Raw genomic sequence first — 8,303 nt, 5'->3', positions numbered from 1 at the left:
TATGACATCATTATTATTGACCAAAATCATCTTATGCAGACCAATAGCAGGCTGTGCTGCGGTCTTCTCGTCTTGTTTGGTTTTTGGTAAAATTGACCTATGTTTTGGGATGTGATTGAGAGGTCTGTACGGTCTATGTTTTTGCATTGTGACCATCGCAAATCAGTTTTTTTTAACACATAACAGACTGCAGCAGTATGACTGCACAATACCTCCTTACACAAACAAAAGAAAAGAAAGAAAAGACAAAAACGAAATAAAATGGCCAACAACTAACACACAACAAAGCATAGAAATACAAGTCAGCAAGTCAGGTTTCCATAACAATTAGTGATGACACCAGGGCTTTATTGTAACATTCATGTTTTCATATACTGTCATGTACTGTACATGACAAAACAAGTTCAACAGTTGAGATAAATTAAGCCGCTACATTGTCTCTTTGTCATTTTAGCAATCCAAAAAGTTTGCAGCCATCAGCAGTTCCAGTGCGAGCTCCGGAGCAATGGGGAATTCAGGTATTTGTGTGGAGCTGTTGGTGTAACGGGCCTTGTAGGTGAAGTACATGCAGAGCTTGGCCAGGACATGAGATGGGATCTCCCTCAAGTTCACTTCATTGGTTTCATCCTGAGCAAATTGGCCTGGCCCGCTCATCATGGCTTTGATAGTTCCGGACGTCAAGGCATGGTCTCTTTTCACAATGAATCCATGACCATCTGAAGAGATCATCTTCATATACGTGGCATCTGGCCCTTCACAGCCACCATAGGTACTCTCTTCTTCACTGTCCATCATGTCCTGGAATTTCCGACAGTTCCACTTATTATGCTGGATTCTTTAAATTGGAACTCGCCACAGGTGATGATTGGTCAGAATCCCGGAGATGTCTTCAAGCTGGGTAAACAGGCAAAGTAAGTCAGCCGATCAAGTACTTACCAGTCGAACAACAGAATCAATAGAGACTGCTGAAACCTCGCTTATTTATATCTTGACATGTATGACATCATTGATGACATCATCGATTACCTCATAGTTGTAGTGACATCATCGATGACCTCATAGTTGCAGTGACATCATCAATGACCTACAGTTGTGTGACACCGACTGGTGGTCCAGTCCATGACATCAGCTCGTTAGGTCGCCGGTTCGAATCCAGCCTGTGGGTGTTCCAATGTGCATGGTCTCATCAGTTGGTATGGCGCTCGTACTGAGAGCATTTCCTCGTCAAACTCCGACAGTGAAAAAAGTTTGCTTGTCAAAATGTAATTATGTTATCTATCACATTCGCTAACCTGTTGCTCTTTGAAAAGGCATTATGGCATCACTCACTGATGAGATCACAATTGCTTGAGTGACATCAGTGATGACATCATAATGTCTATGACAGAGGTGCCCAAACTCTTCCCTATGTGTATTATGTTGAATGGCCTTTGCAATTGTCTTGTAACCTCTATGTTGTGAACCTGTATTTTCGTATTATGTAAATAAATTTGTAAGTAAAAAAAAAAAAAGAAAAAAAAATACAGAGAGAATAGGGAACTTCCGGTCTGGTTTTTCAAAAATAAGACAGTAAATGTAATGTCAAAATTTATCTGGATGGATGGCCGGACCTATAAATGTATAGACATATTTTACATTCTAAATCTAAAATAGATAATAGTGGCCGCAATTTTTTTTCCTTTCAAAGGTCCCAAATTGGTCAGCCATGGTCTATGACATCTCTGATGATTGTGGATGTAGATCGTATTCGATCACTGATGATCTTCTTCTAATGGCTTTCTGGCAGACTGGATGCCTTGTGGCACATTGCTGCCTCTCACAGAATTAGACAAACTCCAGACTCGGGGGTCCGCCCCCTCCTCAATGTTCCCCCCTCAGGCTGCCTTGCTCTCCTCTTCCACCGCCGTGTTCCTGGACCTCTCGGCCCTCGTGCCAGCGCGGCGACCTCCCTCGCTGCTCGACAGCTCCCGCTTCGAATCCTGCTTGACGGCCTTCTCCTGAAACCCTTCACTGATGATGTCACAAACAATGTCTATATCACTGACTTGTCAATCACGCCCCAAAACAGTCTGATGTATCATCTATTTGACTCTAAATGGGACCATCATTTACAAAATGAACATCATGCTGTAAACTAGCAATTGAGACAAACTCTTTAGGAAAGTGTTTAGTGAGGTCATGAATCAAGTGATTTCATTCACTTCTAAACAGACTAAATAGGTTAAAGTATAAACCGTGAGTACTGTATCAAAATCCAATCCCTGTAACAGTTGTCATGAATGGTGAAATTAGCTACATAGGTGGACATTTTACCATGGGGGTCTACGGGGAATGACTCGCTTTTGCAGGCAGCCTCAAGTGGCCATTCAAGGAACTGCATGCAGTTTTTGATACTTCCACGTTGGCCTCATCTGTCAGAACCGGAGTTTGGGGCTTGGTTTAATCCTGAGCAGCCTGTGAAGATATTTCTGTAGCAGAGGAATTTCAGCAAGGTCAGACGGACAAAGACTTTGCCTCCTCCCTGTTTTTGCTTCCCTCTGATAAGCCCTTGGATTTTCTAATACCTTTTCTGCTGCCTTTCGTGAAGTCAGGCACACGAGCTGTCTATTGATCTATTGTTTGAATCACTTCACTGTGTTAGTTATATGCACATACACATTGTGTCTGTTTGTGTCTGCCAGCAATGCTTGTGTCATACATGTGTATCTACTTCTGTGTGCTCGTGCTCGTGTGTACGCTTTCTGGCCTACCTTGATGAGGTTAGGGGCGGTGGGTGACTTGCTCAGCTGGTTTGTCTTGGCCCCTTGTATGGGAACCCATATGCTTTTATAAGCATGTAAACACCCTTATATGGGTGGTAGCACCATATTATAATTGTCAATCAATAGTATGCTTTGCTTTGTTTTCCAGCTGTGTCTGAGCTTTTGTTTTGTTTGTATGTTGTTAAAATCTGTCTTCAAACTGCAAAAGAGAGAAAAAAAAACGTCCAACTTTTTTTCCCCTATTGCCAAGCTCACCAGCCGCCACTGATATATATATATATATATATATATATATATATATATATATATATATATATATATATTATTTTTTTTTGGCCTCTATTTTTTTGGGTGGGCTGAGACTATTTTTGGGTGGGCTAAAGCCCACCCAAAAAAGGCCTAGAACCGCCCCTAACTTGCCCAACACTGTGTATATATATATATATATATATATATATATATATATATATATACAGTATATGGGATAAACGTTTGTAGGCTATTAGGCATTTCATAATCAAACACTTGTTAAAAAGAGGAAGGTATATTAATTTCAGTCTACTTTTCAGTAGTTCATGTAGCCAACATTAAACCTTTGTCAGATGGGGATGGTTGTCTCAATGCTCTGGGGGTTGGTTGTCCCAAATTGGTTGTCCAAATTCATAATGCATTGCTATGAAACATTATAATTTTTCAACAGTTTAAATTCCTCCATTTTACTTCTCATTACAGAGGATAATTCAAAAGAACAATCATGGTTTTAACAATAGACAAGCAAAACTATAAGGAAGGGATACCCATTATGTCATGTCAATGACTAATTGTAAGATGTGTTGATGATGAGCAATTCGCACAAGAGTAACAAGTGTGACAGCACCAACCCCGGTCTCCCCTAACTGTAGCCTCAGTTCATGATGTGTGGCTCCAATTAAAAGGAAATCTTGGAAGTGAATTAAAAGGAATTCATATTGGAAGTTATGACATCAGCAGCTGATTCCACAAAGAAGCAGCAATGAGATATGGCTGCAGAAAACAGATCTTATCAACAGACTCTCTTGGCTTACTGGCTCTTTTTTCTCCTCATTTCTGGCCTGCTTGAAAATATAATTTGTATACACATGTTGTACTACTCATACACAGCCTTTATTGGAAGAGTGGAGAGAAAATAGTTTTGGGCTGAGTCCTTGTCAGTGTCGTTCTTCTTGCCAGTAGTCTTTTTTCATTTTAATATAAAAGTCATTATGAGGATTTATTGAAGTCACATTGAGGTCCTGTGACCTCTCTTTATAAAACACAGACACAAGACAAAGGTTTGAAAAGAGGTTGGATGCGAGTGAAAAACATCCTCATCAGAGTCAGACACAATGACAATGTAACCCGCTCTCTCACTCACACACACACACACACACACACACACACACACACACACACACACACACACACACACACACACACACACACACACACACACACACACACACACACACACACACACACACACACACACAGTGCAGGTGCAGGGCTCAGGCTGGTACATGCTCAGCATACTTAACCTCTGACCTCCACCATCCGCTCTGACATAACTGCCACCACCCAACCCTGTGATGACTTTCCAACATGGCTTCAAAACACACACACACACACACACACACACACACACACACACACACACACACACACACACACACACACACACACACACACACACACACACACACACAGCTCCCTGGAGAGGTCAACAGGTGTGGGCAGATGTACTGACAGCCAGATGGCTTTTACTAAGCAGCTTTACTGTAATGAAGAGTTTGACCAGCAGAGGGAGATAGCCGGTTTACACTTGGGTGTCGTATGTGTGTCTGTGTGTGTGTGTGTGTGTGTGTGTGTGTGTGTGTGTGTGTGTGTGTGTGTGTGTGTGTGTGTGTGTGTGTGTGTGTGTGTCTGTGTGCATGCGCGTGTGTGTTCTTGTATATAGCTGTCTTAGTGAGGACCAGTTTGAGTGTTATACCTGGGAAGTGAGGACATTTTGCCTGCTCCTCACTTTCTCACACACCTTCAAAGAGCTGTAAGGTTAAGACTTGGGTTTAAGGGTTAGGTTAGAATTGGCTTTAGGTTAGGGTTAGGGTTAGCCTTTCAGGCATTTAGTGTGTGTCTGTGTGTGTGTGTGTGTGTGTGTGTGTGTGTGTGTGTGTGTGTGTGTGTGTGTGTGTGTGTGTGTGTGTGTGTGTGTGTGTGTGTGTGTGTGTGTGTGTGTGTGTGTGTGTGTGTGTGTGTGTGTGTGTGTGTGTGTGTTGGAAACAATTCCCCTGCCCTTTGGCAATGTGTGTGTTCCCAATTCAGGAGTTGGTCCATGTGTACATCTGAGAATTTGTGTTTATGTTACAGTCTGCCCAGTGTGTGTGCGTGCGTGCGCGTGCGTGTGTGTGTGTGTGTGTGTGTGTGTGTGTGTGTGTGTGTTCCTACATGCAGGACATTGTGAACACATGTGGTGAGTGTCTGAGGAGGAGAAGCAAGGAGAGAGGAATGGAGGAAAGGTGAGGAGAAGAGGAGATGATGACTGGAAAGGAACAGAAAGGAAAGGAAACAAGTCAAGCCGCAATGTTATTTATATAACGTAAACTCATAACATAAGTTAATGAGTTATATCTCTCAGTCTTATATCATGATAAGTTCTATCTCGTGACACGTCTCATATAGAAGCGGTCAAGACCAGGCTCTTTATTTGAGACTCAACAATTGAAACAATTCCCGCGTGAGCAAGAAGAACTTGGCGACGGCAGCGAGGAAAAAACTCCACCTTTAACGGGAAGAAACCTGGAGCAGACCTGGCTCAAGGTGGGCGGCCGGCATCTGCCTTGACTGGCTGGGTTGAGAGAGAGAGAGAGAGAGAGAGAGAGAGAGGGGTGGAGGGAGATGAAAACAGGGGAGACAGAAGAGAAAGGAACACAAAAGAGAGGAGTAGACAAGAGGAGATGAGAGCAGACTGAAGGAGAAGAGAAAGGAACGGAAAAGAGAGGAGTAGACAAGAGGAGAGGAGAGCAGAATGGAGGAGAAGAGAAAGGAACGGAAAAGAGAGGAGTAGACAAGAGGAGAGGAGAGCAGAATGGAGGAGAAGAGAAAGGAACAGAAAAGAGAGGAGTAGACAAGAGGAGAGGAGAGTAGACTAAAGGAGGAGAAGAGAAAGGAACAGAAAAGAGAGGAGTAGACAAGAGGAGAGGAGAGCAGACTAAAGGAGGAGAAGAGAAAGGAATGGAATAGAGAGGAGTAGACAAGAGAGGAGAGCAGACTGAAGGAGGAGAAGAGAAAGGAACGGAAAAGAGAGGAGTAGATAAGAGGAGAGGAGAGCAGAATAGAGGAGAAGAGAAAGGAACAGAAAAGAGAGGAGTAGACAAGAGGAGAGGAGAGCAGACTGAAGGAGGAGAAGAGAAAGGAACGGAAAAGAGAGGAGTAGACAAGAAAAGAGGAGAGCAGACTAAAGGAGGAGAAGAGAAAGGAACGGAAAAGAGAGGAGTAGACAAGAAGAGAGGAGAGCAGACTGAAGGAGGGAACAGTGGCTGGATAACGATGGCAGGATGAGACTGAGGAAGTAGAGAGCAATAGAGATAAAACACACACTCACACTCTCTGTCTCTCTCTCTCTAACAACTTCAAAACACACTTCACAAGCAGAGCAAGTGTTCATTGTTTTCTTCCATTATCTTGATCTGATGATTTGAACCTTTTTGCTTCTCATTAACTATCACTGTTCTTGATGCTTTGGCAATATTGCTACATTCATGCCAATAAAGTGAATTGAATTGAGGCTAGAAGAGAAGGGAATGGATGGACAGACAGACAGACAGACAGACAGACAGACAGACAGACAGACACACACACAAACAGCGTGAAGGGACAGAGAGAGAACGACAGAGACACAGATCACGCTACTGAATCTGACTTGTTAAAAGATCCATATGTGCCGACTAGAGAAGAAAGAGGAGCGAGAGAGAGACAGAGGAAAGGAGAGATAGAGAGAGAGGGGGAGAGAGGAAATGAGAGAGGGAGAGAACGATATAAAGGAAATGAGAGAGAGAGAGGGGGGGGGGGAGAGAGAGGAAATGAGAGAGAGAGAGGGGGGGGAGAGAGAGGAAATGAGAGAGAGGGGGGAGAGAGAGAGGAAATGAGAGAGAGAGAGAAATATTTTGGGGGGAAATGGAGGGATGAGGCTCTGATGAGAAATGGAGATACGACGGCAGACAGAGAGGAAGAGGTGGTTAAAAATGAGCCCCAGGCGTTCAGTTCTACCAACAAACATATTTTTATTTTGTCTCCACACCTTCAATAAATACAAAATACAAAGCAGCTTCATATTCAGAAACAACACCCATAGAAAATAATACTTCATACTGAAAAAAACAAAACAAAAAAACAAAAACAGACAGAAGAGGAACACAGCCATCCTGATGTGAACACGTCTGGATGAGAAACATTTTTTGAGGGGTCATATTTTGGGGGTAAAAGAAAAGACAAAAAAAGTGAGCAAGAGCGTACAGCTGCAATGTCTATTCAATTAATCGATTGGTCGATTGACAGAAATTAGTTTTTATTATAATTGATTCATTTAACTTTAGACACATTTTAAGAAAGAAAAAAATACTCTAACTTTCTCATTCCAGCTTCTTAAAATTTAATGTGAGTTTTTTCTGGTTTCTTTGGTTCTTCTACAGTAAACTGATTATCTTTGCTTTGTGGACTGTTGGCCAGGACAAAAGAAGACATTTGAAGATGACTGGGTGAAGAGACAGCTACAATGCTTGCTCTAGGTTTTGAGTGTGTGTCTGTGTGTGTTTTATAGGTTCTTGCCACCCAGTAAGTTTACCGTGCTGTCTGTCTGTCTGTCTGTCTGTCTGTCTGCTGATCAGCCATACTCGTTAGCAGTGGAAAACACACAAACATGCAGATCTAAACAACACTGTCCCTTCTGTGTCCAATGCAGGACAGATCTAAACAACACTGTCCCTTCTGTGTCCAATGCAGGACAGATCTAAACAACACTGTCCCTTCTGTGTCCAATGCAGGACAGATCTAAACAACACTGTCCCTTCTGTGTCCAATGCAGGACAGATCTAAACAACACTGTCCCTTCTGTGTCCAATGCAGGACAGATCTAAACAACACTGTCCCTTCTGTGTCCAATGCAGGACAGATCTAAACAACACTGTCCCTTCTGTGTCCAATGCAGGACAGTGGGCGCTAAACTGAGGCTGTACTTCAAAAAGAAGCCCTGTCGACAAAATCAACCAAAAAACAAAACATGTACAATTTTACAAAAGTCTGCCACTCCAAAACTGCCTTCCACACCAACAGCTGCTTAAACAATTTGGCCAGCAAGACAGACCCACATACATTTAGGCTGAAGTCACACCTCCAATTAACTCAAATGATGTCAATTAGCCTATCAGAAGCTTCTAAAGCCATGACATCATTTTCTGGAATTTCCCCAAGCTATTTATAGGTACAGTGGAACTTAGTGTTTGTAAACTGGAATTGTGAATTAAGTGACAT

General features: G+C 42.6%; 1 pseudogene across 1 annotated transcript; it reads right to left on the bottom strand.

The window, feature by feature from the left end:
* Positions 1–450: 450 nt before the first annotated feature.
* Positions 451–792, bottom strand: LOC310800922 (elongin-C pseudogene; annotated as a pseudogene). The gene has a single exon. The product of its transcript is annotated as an elongin-C pseudogene (transcript).
* Between the last annotated feature and the right edge of the window lie 7,511 nt (positions 793–8,303).

This window comes from Poromitra crassiceps (assembly GCF_964638095.1).
Source record: "Poromitra crassiceps genome assembly, contig: HAP1_SCAFFOLD_135, whole genome shotgun sequence".
In the NCBI taxonomy this organism is placed as follows: Eukaryota; Metazoa; Chordata; class Actinopteri; order Beryciformes; family Melamphaidae; genus Poromitra; species Poromitra crassiceps.
This window is presented reverse-complemented; position numbering and strand designations above follow the sequence as displayed.